Here is a 10,041-nt window from a genome sequence, read left to right as displayed (position 1 = left end):
GGCCTCTGCCCTGTTCCACCGTCTAGGTACAAGGAAGTTGGGGGGGAGTTCTTCCCCTCTCCTGAAAGGCTGAGAGCTGAGTCCTCTTCTCTCCCTGGAGTGTCCTCTGCCGCTGAGTGTAAAAGGAGTCCTCTCCCCTGTGGGTGGGATGGAGGGTGTCTACTCCATAGGCATATCCCCCTTCCTTTATGCCTCAAAAGTCCAGAGCCGAGGAGAGTGGGTTTGGAGGAGTGGAGGCTCGCCGGGGCGGTCTCACTCGCTGCCTTTGGTAAGGATCAACCCCTCTACTTCGGGAGCTCCATCCCCGGGCCGGTACAGGGATCTTCCTCGCCTCTAGGAAGAAGAGACTCGTCCCCTAGAGAGGTCTCTTCTTTCCCTCGCCCGAACGCGAAGGGTCATCTCTCCGGCCGGGGGAGAGGAGGCTCCCGTCCCCGCTCCCGCCTCCGCTCCTGGGGCGCCCCCGAGGGTGGGGTTCTCGTACTCCCCGCTCTCCCGGAGCTGGCCTGGGCAGCTGGGGCCGGGAGGCCGCGGCTCCCGACGCCCGTCACTACTGCGGCGGCGGCCGCGCCTCTTCTCTGGTCCCGTCCCGTCCGCTCCCGCCGGCGCGTGGCGCTCCCCGCGCCTCCACCGCTCGGGCTCCGGCCAGTCCGGGCTCCCGGGGAACCAGGAGGCGGACGGACGGTGTCAAGACTCGGCCGGGGCTCGGGCTCCGCTCTGCTCCGCTGCAGGCCGCGGCTCCTCCCCGGCCTCCGCGCCGCGCTCGGCGCTCCTCCCCCGCCCCCGCCCGCCCGGCCGGCCGCCGCCGCCGCCGCCGCCTCCCCGCGCGGGTTAAGGAGGAGCGGGAGGAGCCGAGCCGCGGGCCGCGCCGCCGGGGATGAGCTGCGCCGGAGGAGCCGCGCCACCGGCCCCGCGCTCCCTGGGGACACGCCGCGCGCCTCCCGCGGCCCCGGGGACGCACACCGCGCTCGCTGCCCTCCGGCCGCCACCCCGCCACTTGGCCCCGTGCAGCTTGCCATCCACCCGAGATGACACCCTCCTGCTGTCTGTCGGGAGAGTCCCTGTTTCGCGCCGCAGGAACTGTCAATTTCAGTTCAACGCTAATTCTGCCACACTGACCTTTTTTCATTGTCTTCTATACGCAGATGAACATCGGTTTTCTCAGGAATGTCTTTGATGGGCTTCTTTTTCCCCTGGGATAGCTTTGAAAGGGGTATGGGGTTGGGCCGAAGTTAGTCTGTTACCTTGATATCATCCCGGAGTTCAGTAAATGCTTGTGGAATGACTGAGTGTAGAAAGGGAAAAACGAGCGTGCAACGGAGAAAACTCTGGGCTAAACATCAGAAGATCTAGCTTTATAAATTTGTGCAAGGCCCTCGTTCTATGGAATCTTGGTTAGCGAAGATGAGATCCTGATGCTCGCCCTGCCCACGCAATAAGGCTGCTGCAAGAATCAAATGAGCTCATTTGTGTGAAAATGCTTTTTAAACTGTACAGTATACAAAGGATAAAGGATATTGTTCAAAAATATATATTGTTCAGTTCACTTGACAATTCTATAACAAATCTTAACCAGGTCACAGTATAGAATGTTCACATCCTCTGCCCCACATAGAATAATCCTCACCCAAAGACAAAAAACGCCATGAGGCGTTTTTTTTTCCATTTTTTTCCATTTTTCCTCCTGGAATCATATTATTCCTCTGCAAATTCTTATATATTCCAGCCTCTGGCCTATTAAACTTTTCTCAAAATACTCTACTTTCTGTCACATAAAGTAATAAGAAAGCAAAAATATTATCCATGAAATATTTTAATTGCTAAAAAAAAGAACGCATACTCAGGATTACAGCTTGATCACTACATTTCACATTTAGATATTAAAGGGTTTTTTTGTCTTCTAGCTAAATATATAATACTATATATATATATAAATTACATTATATTTACAATGTGCTAGGAATTCAGCTATGCATGCATTATCACATTTAATTTTTCCCAATCCCATAAGGCACTATTATTAAACCTATTTTACAGATGAGAAAACTGACTCAGAGGCATTGACTATTTCTGAGTACAGATCATTAGTAAGAAGCAAAGTCAGGACTTAAATTAACATATCCAAAATCCAAATGACTCTTAACTTATATTCCATTTTCCTGAGCTGTCAGAATTAAAAGTCATTCCTTTAAATGTAATTAAAGGCAGTAAATTCCAACTGAGCCTTTTCTTTCTTTCCACCCTTGCAATATCCAGGATTAAAACTGTATTTTCCCTTCCTCTTTGAAACATTAACTCATTCTCCCATACACAGATAATTTGGCATCAAATGTTTCTTGCTATGTGTTACATGTTTTGTTATGTTTCTTTTTCCAACCCTTTTTTGACATTTGTTATGTATATGAAATTTGAGGAGCAGGGGTAGAGAGGTCAAAGTACTAAAAATGGGAAAGTTAGGGAAGGATTAGACTTTCTTTTCCTGGAAATTGAGAAAAATAAAAAGCTCAAGAACTTCCTTGACATGTACAAGACATTTGCTGCAGCATTATTTATAACTGTAGCAAATCAGATAAATATCCATAATAAGGTAACTGTTAAATATGCTATGGTACAGTTACATAATAGGATACTACTTAGCTTTTAAGTGAGTAATTTTATTTAACTCTGGGAAGTAGAATTAGAGAGGAAATGTTTTTCTTTTTATGTCTTCTTTACCATTTAGATATTTGCTATAGTCACGTATTATTTTAAAGAACGAATTTTTTTTCATGTATCTAAATATATTCCCGTGAGAAATATTTTTCTAAATATTTTTCTAAATCTAAATATTTTCATGAGAAAATCATGTTAAAAAAGTCTGTAGGGAGACTGTCCCCTTGGCGGATGCGCCGGATCACAGGGAGCCCGGGAAGGGGAAGGTAGAATTAGAAGATCATGTGACGCTGGAGTGTGAGGATTTATCTTGGTGACTAGGTTGCTGGTTCCACTGCAGGTATAATTATGCAAAGCTAAGAATCCAGGAAAGACTTGACAGAGAAGGAATTAAAAACAAGATTTTATATGAAAGTACCCAGCTTGATCCTGAAAGAAAACAAACCAACAGCGGCAGCAGCAGCGATTGAGCAGTCTTGAGCACAGAAAACCCAGATACAACTCACTTCGGTGGGAACAAAGCTGAAATCAACTATAGAAAGCATTTTATGTACCACAAGGCTTTCAATCAAGTAAATAAAGTATGTGTAAGTTGTAGTTTTTTTACACGTGTATGAATATTTACAACCTTATTCTGGCCCTGTATCTACTGTCAGTATAGCACATAGTGGACTCATAGTTAAAATAAACCTCGTGTTCAACAGGCTTATAAAAAAAAAAGAAAAAAAATTGTATAATATGATTATATAGTTGCTTTTTAAAATATATATGTATGTGTATGTATATATTTGCATATGTACATACACACATAGATGGATATATACCAAAGATGTAAACTTAAAGATTATTATAATTTACCTCATTTTCTACTATATCTATAATTAGCGTTTGTATGGTTGTTTGCTTATGAGATTTTTTTAAATCAAAAACAGAAACCAATAAGCTAGTTTTGTTTTGCTTTTGCCCTGAGACAGGGAGAAGCACTTGCATTCACTTTCCATTTACTTTCTATTAAGGAGGGTGATATGGAGCAGAATAAAAATATAGTCACTGAAACATGCAAGGAATAAAGATGTGCAAGATTCACCCTTCTCAATAATAGAACATATTATATAATTCTTCATGAGTGCTAGTCTACCTTGAGCGAAATGCTTCTTCATACTATTGGTGACCAATATGCCACAGTACATATTTTGGAAGCACTTATGAAAGACCTGTGTGTTATATGAAACATGGTATAGTGGATAAAATTTGTGTATTCAAATCCCAGCTTTGACACTCAATAATTGAGAACTTAAGTCATTTAACTGATCTGGTAGTCAGTTTCCTCATCAGTAAAATGGGGATAATAATATTACTTACATCATAGTGTTGGGGAGGGACTGTGTGATTTCATGCATGGAATGCACTTACATAAGTGCACGAAGGAAGAGTAACCTAGAAATTGAAAGAGGCTTAAAAGACAAGGCAACCAAATGCAATCTATATGGATCAAGAGACATATCTGTCAAATACAATATATGGACATTTGGGGGGATCCTGATTTGAACAAAGCAACTGGAAGAAACATCAAGCAATTGGTGAAATTTCAATCCTGACTTCGGTGATATAAAAGAATTACTGTTATATTTTAGATATGCTAATAGAATTGTGTTATTATTATTTAAAGATATTTATCTTTTCATGACGCATACTAAAGTATTTAGTCATGAAAAGCCTGAAATTTGCTTCAAAATAACCAAGTGATGAGGAAGAGAGGTATAGGTAATAAATGACTAGCCAAGTGTTGCTTATTACAACGTGGGTTTTTTTCATTTGTCTTTTTTTAATACTATTCTCTCTACTTTCGCATATGATTGAAACTTTACAAAATAGTTTTTAAAAAATACTGTTTAAAAGCACTGGAACATAGTAAGGACTCTGTAATTGTTTATTACATGCTTTATATTTATATTATCTAATGTTTGTTTTACACCTTTCAGATCACAGTGTGTTTTCATTTACACGAAGTCTTTTAGTACTAACACTAAACCTAGAAAGTATCCCCATTTTACAACTGAGAAGACTGAACTAGAGGCAAGACTGCAAGGCGGCCCGATATACCACCTCTGCTTTTCCAGCTTCCAGGGAACCCTCGGTAAAAGGACTAGGAGGTAACCCGCAACCTCTAAGCAAAGGGTTCTTTCTTCCCTTAGAGGCTGTCGTCAGATCTAGTGGGGAGAGAATAAACAAACATACAAATGATTCCCTTAAAAATATTTATCAGACAAAATCTGAGCCCACATTTGCGCATCAGAAAAATTCTAGCGGCTACTTTAAAAGGCAATCTCGGAAGAAAAGACTAGAACACAGAAGAAGAGATTACATCGTAAAGGAAAAGTTCTCTCCGTGGTTTGTATTTCTTTTACATAACTTTATTATTGTAAGTTTCATTAGTTTACCTACCTAACCTGTTTATTCTTTCTAAAAATAAGACTAGGACTAAGGTTAGGGGACCAGAGACGAGAAACTGCGTGGGAAGCGAAGTTGGGAGGCGGGAGGACGTCACATCCCAGTTGTTTAGAGGCCCAGCCACCTAACAGCTCTGCGCCACCTTAAGAAGCGTTAGCCTCTCCCCAAGCTGAGCAGGCCCTCGGCTCCTCCCACTCCCGTGTCAGCTCCGACCCGGGAACGTGGGGAAGGGAGGAGAGACACACTGAATGGAAAGATTGGCGCCGGGGTCTGCAGGGTCTCCCCTTCCCCCTACTCTACCGGCGCGGGGAGGAACGTGTAAAGCACGGGCCTTTGGGGTTTGGATCCTTTCCTGATGATTCATGATGGGAATGTGTTCTACTGAAATGGGGGGCGAGCGGGGGGAGGGATATGAGGGGTGGGGCTCATCTTGGGGTGAGGTCGAAGGGGAACAGAACTGGGGCGTTTGAGACACGCAGTATGCAATGATCGTTGGTCGAAAATTGTTAAGTTCAAGAGATCCGGACGCACCTTTTCAAACCATTTCCAAAAGAGGGGGCAAGTTTTCCATTCTCCGCCCAATTCCCCGTCTTCATTTTAATTGATTGGGTTTAAGGTAGGCCGGGCCCAAGGTTGCTTGTTGACTGGCTACGTATGTAATCTATCAGGATGACGCAAGCGAGAGGCGGATGTTTGGGAAGGAAGTGAAGATTATTTTAGTACCTCCCACCCCAACTGCTGATTGGTTGGGATTTGCCGTGATGTAAAACAAGGCGTAAAGATGTCCACGAAAGGGAAGGGCCAATTGACCATTCTCTCAGGGACGATGTCTACGGTGGAATTGGGAAGAGTGAGACGGAGTCTGCTATTGTAGTGAAGGACCAAATGGATTGAAATCCTCGAGATGAGTTTAGAAGAGAACTGAAGGAGAAAGGGAAATCCGCGAAATCTTCGTTGTCCTCAAACAAGGCCATTTCCTGCGTGGGATCGATAGTTTCCTGTTTACTCAGCGAAGTTAGCGGCTACCGTGGTTTTCTAAAATACACGTGATAATTAAATTCATATGAGCCTTTGGTCCCAGACTTCCCATTTACTTATACTAAAAGGATGAAAGAGACAGAAGAAAGGAAAAGCGTGGGGTTTAGCCTTGCCTTTAGGGAAGGATGGGGAAACCGAGGTTCTCATACAGAAAGTTAAGGACTGACCCTGGATCACAGTATCCTAGCAGGTGGGTTCCTAAAGAAACCATTCACAAAATAATTGGAGAGGCTGCGTGGAGGTGAAGGAAACTGTAAAAATTTGTCTGAAGGAAGGGCATTAATCACATTACAGAAAACTGCTTGGATATGGAGTGTATTTTATTCATCGTTGCATATCCAGTGTCTAGCAGTGTCTGATACATAGCAGGTTATGAACCGAACCAAAATGAGAAGACTTTTACAAAGTATGCCAGACCTTTAAAATATGTTTTTAAAGGTATATATGCCAATTTTATGATCCTGGAAAAATGTTTCACACTCACCACCTGGGTTTTTCCAGCCATAAATTGAAAGATAAATCTGCTCCCACAGATCTACCTAGGAAGCTACCTATCTGTGAAAATGCTACCATTTTCTCCTTAACACCCTGAGGCATTTAAAATTTGAAAGTAGATTTCCCCTCAACCTACCTTCCTAGAAAAATTGAAAAGATAGATGGAATTGGAGAAAAGGTATCCTCTACATCCAGTGAATGAAAATTAAGGTGTTTAACCTACAATCTGCAATTCCAGGGTAGGAAGAACTATTTGAGAGTGTTGAGAGATGCCATCTATACTGTAAATTATGGAATTCCCTTGCTTCCCAGCACAAATGGACCTCTTTTTTTCTCTCCTAGTCCAGACTTTTTCTTACAGCTACGTTTCAGCAAAGCTCTAACGCTGTCTAAAAATTGTGCTTTGAAATTGAGGGACCAGAATAAGGACTTCCCATCAGTATTATAACTGTCCCCACTGCAGAGCTGCAAGGGCTATGGGTCAAGATTCAGTAACAGGTAACTTCTGTTCATCCAAAGTGATCCCATCTTTTTATGATTTTCCAGGATCTCCTAGGCCAGATAGTTTACAAGAGAGTATATCATACTAGCCCTTCAGTATCATTATGGCCATAGTTTAGAAATAAGAGGAGGAATGAGAGGCAGCTGTATTTGCAATAATAAAAGTACCATGAGAAAATTATTACTAGGCTGTAAATAATTCTAGCATAATAAGGTATATCTTGCTTATGCCAAAGTGGGATTGAGGGTGGGGCAGGGAGGGGGAGGATGTTAAAATTTTTTTCAAGAATTGTCTAGGCTTCCGGCGCGTCGGTTACTCGGCTGGGGGAACCGTTGGCGTGGTGGTCGCCTGGGTAGTTCCGGCCACGTGAGAGGAGGGCGAGGAGGGTTTGAGCATGAGCCTGGGAGAAGGGGACACCTTGATATCAGTGGGTTATGAAACTGGGGGGAAGGCACACGGGGTGTTTTTCCGCAAATATACTCAGGCTGAGGGGCAAAAGCTGGAATTTGGAGGCTGGATCCAGAATACTGACCAGGGCACAGTATGAGGGCAATTTCAAGGTTGCATCTCCAAAGTGCGTCATATGCAGGGATGGTTGGAAAAAGAGGGAATCCCAAAACAAACGCGCATCGACAGAGCAAACTTCTACAATGAGAAAGGCATCTCATAGTTGGATTACTCAGATTCCTAACTTGTAAAATAATGGACAGAATTTAAATTTTCCAAGATAAACTAAGTGGTTTTGCTTTTTATTGTTAGTAGAGATAGAACTATTCTGTGTTCAGTATTAGAATTTATCAGTATGTTATTTTAGTATCAGATATTTGATTATTACTGCATATTATATGTATGACGGGAGGATTACAACTACAATTCTAATCAACAAAGACACATTAGAACCTTTAAAAACAATTGTGTTTATGAGAAAAAAGGGCATTTTGTTCTTAGTAATGTTAAATGAATATGTGGAAACATGCAATATTATTTTTAGGTTAATAATTCATATACTTAAAGAACTGTGGGGCTTCCCTGGTGGCTCAGTGGTTGGGAGTCCGCCTGCCGATGCAGGGGACGCGGGTTCGTGCCCCGGTCCGGGAGGATCCCACATGCCGCGGAGCAGCTGGGGCCGTGAGCCATGGCCGCTGGGCCTGCGCGTCCAGGAAAAAAAACTGCTGTTGTTCCTCACCACAGGCCCACACCCTCCAGCGAGTAAAGATAAACCACTGGCATCTTGATTAGTGAGAACATGAGACACTGAGTCATAGCCTCTCGGGCAACAGGAAAATCAGAAAAAACACCAGGACCTGCTTAGGACCTGCCGAATGAACTTGGACAAGTCACCTTACTACTGGGCCTTCATTTATTGCAAACTAAAATTAGTATTACAGATAAATATTAACATTTAAGAAAGGAGGGGGGAAAAAGGTATGGAAGAAACAGTTTGTAAAAGGAACATATACAGTCATACCCTCTTAGCACTTTCACTTTCTGAGGTTTCAGTTACCCACGATCACACTGAAAATATATTAAATGGAAAATTCCAGAAATAAACAATCCACAGGTTTTAAATTGCGCGCCACTCTAAGTAGCATCATGAAATCTCAGGCCATCCCATTTCGTCCTGCCGGGGATGGGAATCATCCCCTGGTCCAGTTCATTGAGGCTGATCACTCACTTGGCAGCCGGTTGCTTTACCAGATGTACTGTCATGGTATCACATTCACATAAATTTTATTACAGTATGTTGTTACAACTGTTCTATTTTATTGTTAGTCACTGCTGTTAATCTCTTACTGTGCCTAATTTATAAATTAATCTTTATCATGTGTATGTATGTATGTATAAGAAAAAACATAGTATATATAGGGTTGGGTACAATCTGCGGTTTCAGGCATCCGTTGAGGGTCTTGGAAAGTATCCCCCATGGATAAGAGGGAACTACTATAATAAGAAAAAAATATTAAAAAAATAAGGAAGGGGACTTCCCTGGTGGTCCAGTGGTTAACAATCCACCTTCTGATGCAGGGGATGCAGGTTTGATCCCTGGTCTGAGAACTAAGATCCATATGCCGTGGGGCAACTTAGCCCACGGGCCACAACTACTGAGCCCGCACATTCTAGAGCCTGTGGCTCCACAACTAGAGAGCCCACATGCTCTGGAGCCCATGCACCACAATGAAAGATCCCGCATGCAACAACTAAGACCCGATGCAGCCAAATAAATAAATATTTTTTTAAAAAATAAGGAAGGCATTAGATTAGTGAAGCTCTTAGTTCCCTTAAGGGTCTGAAAGTCTATTATTTAACTTTTTTTTCTGGACTCCTAATAACCTTCTACATGGACCTCAACTTGTAGACTTATGCCAACCCTACTTAGGCCATCTAGTCCTGTTCAGTGACCCAGATTTGATGAGGAGAAACACAGATTTTTTTTCATGTCACTGTATTTGTTCAAAAGCATTCCATGGCTACCAGTAAAATATAAAACACACTATTCAGCTTGGCATTCAAAGCCCTCCTCAACCTGTCCCTAACCCATATTTTGCACAATTCCTGCTCCCAAAAAACCACTGGCATCACATAAACAGGTGCCTTTATTTCAGTTAACATTTTCCCCCATTTCAACAAATATTCATTGAACTTATTAATCAATTGTATGTCCCAGACTTTATGTTGGAAACTTCAACAAGTTCAAAGATGAATCAGGCTCAGCCCCTGCTAGAATGTGCATCCATACCAGGTTACCCAAGACTATCTTGGGTTTAGTGCTAAAAGTCCCCTGTTGTGAGAAACCCCTGAGTCCTGGGGAAAGTGAGACAGTTGATTATCCTGGTCCCTGCCCACGAGAAATCATGAGCCTCTTAAGAGCCCTTCTAACTCAGAAACTCTGCATAGATGCATATTCT

General features: G+C 42.8%; 1 pseudogene; it reads left to right on the top strand.

Moving 5' to 3' along the window:
• Window positions 1-7,529: 7,529 nt before the first annotated feature.
• LOC116760178 lies at window positions 7,530-7,838 on the top strand (annotated as a pseudogene).
• The last annotated feature ends 2,203 nt before the right edge of the window (window positions 7,839-10,041 follow it).

This window comes from Phocoena sinus, chromosome 10, assembly GCF_008692025.1.
Source record: "Phocoena sinus isolate mPhoSin1 chromosome 10, mPhoSin1.pri, whole genome shotgun sequence".
NCBI classification, from domain to species: domain Eukaryota; kingdom Metazoa; phylum Chordata; class Mammalia; order Artiodactyla; family Phocoenidae; genus Phocoena; species Phocoena sinus.
The sequence above is the reverse complement of the archived record's forward strand: the minus strand, read 5'-3'. Positions and strand labels throughout refer to the sequence as shown.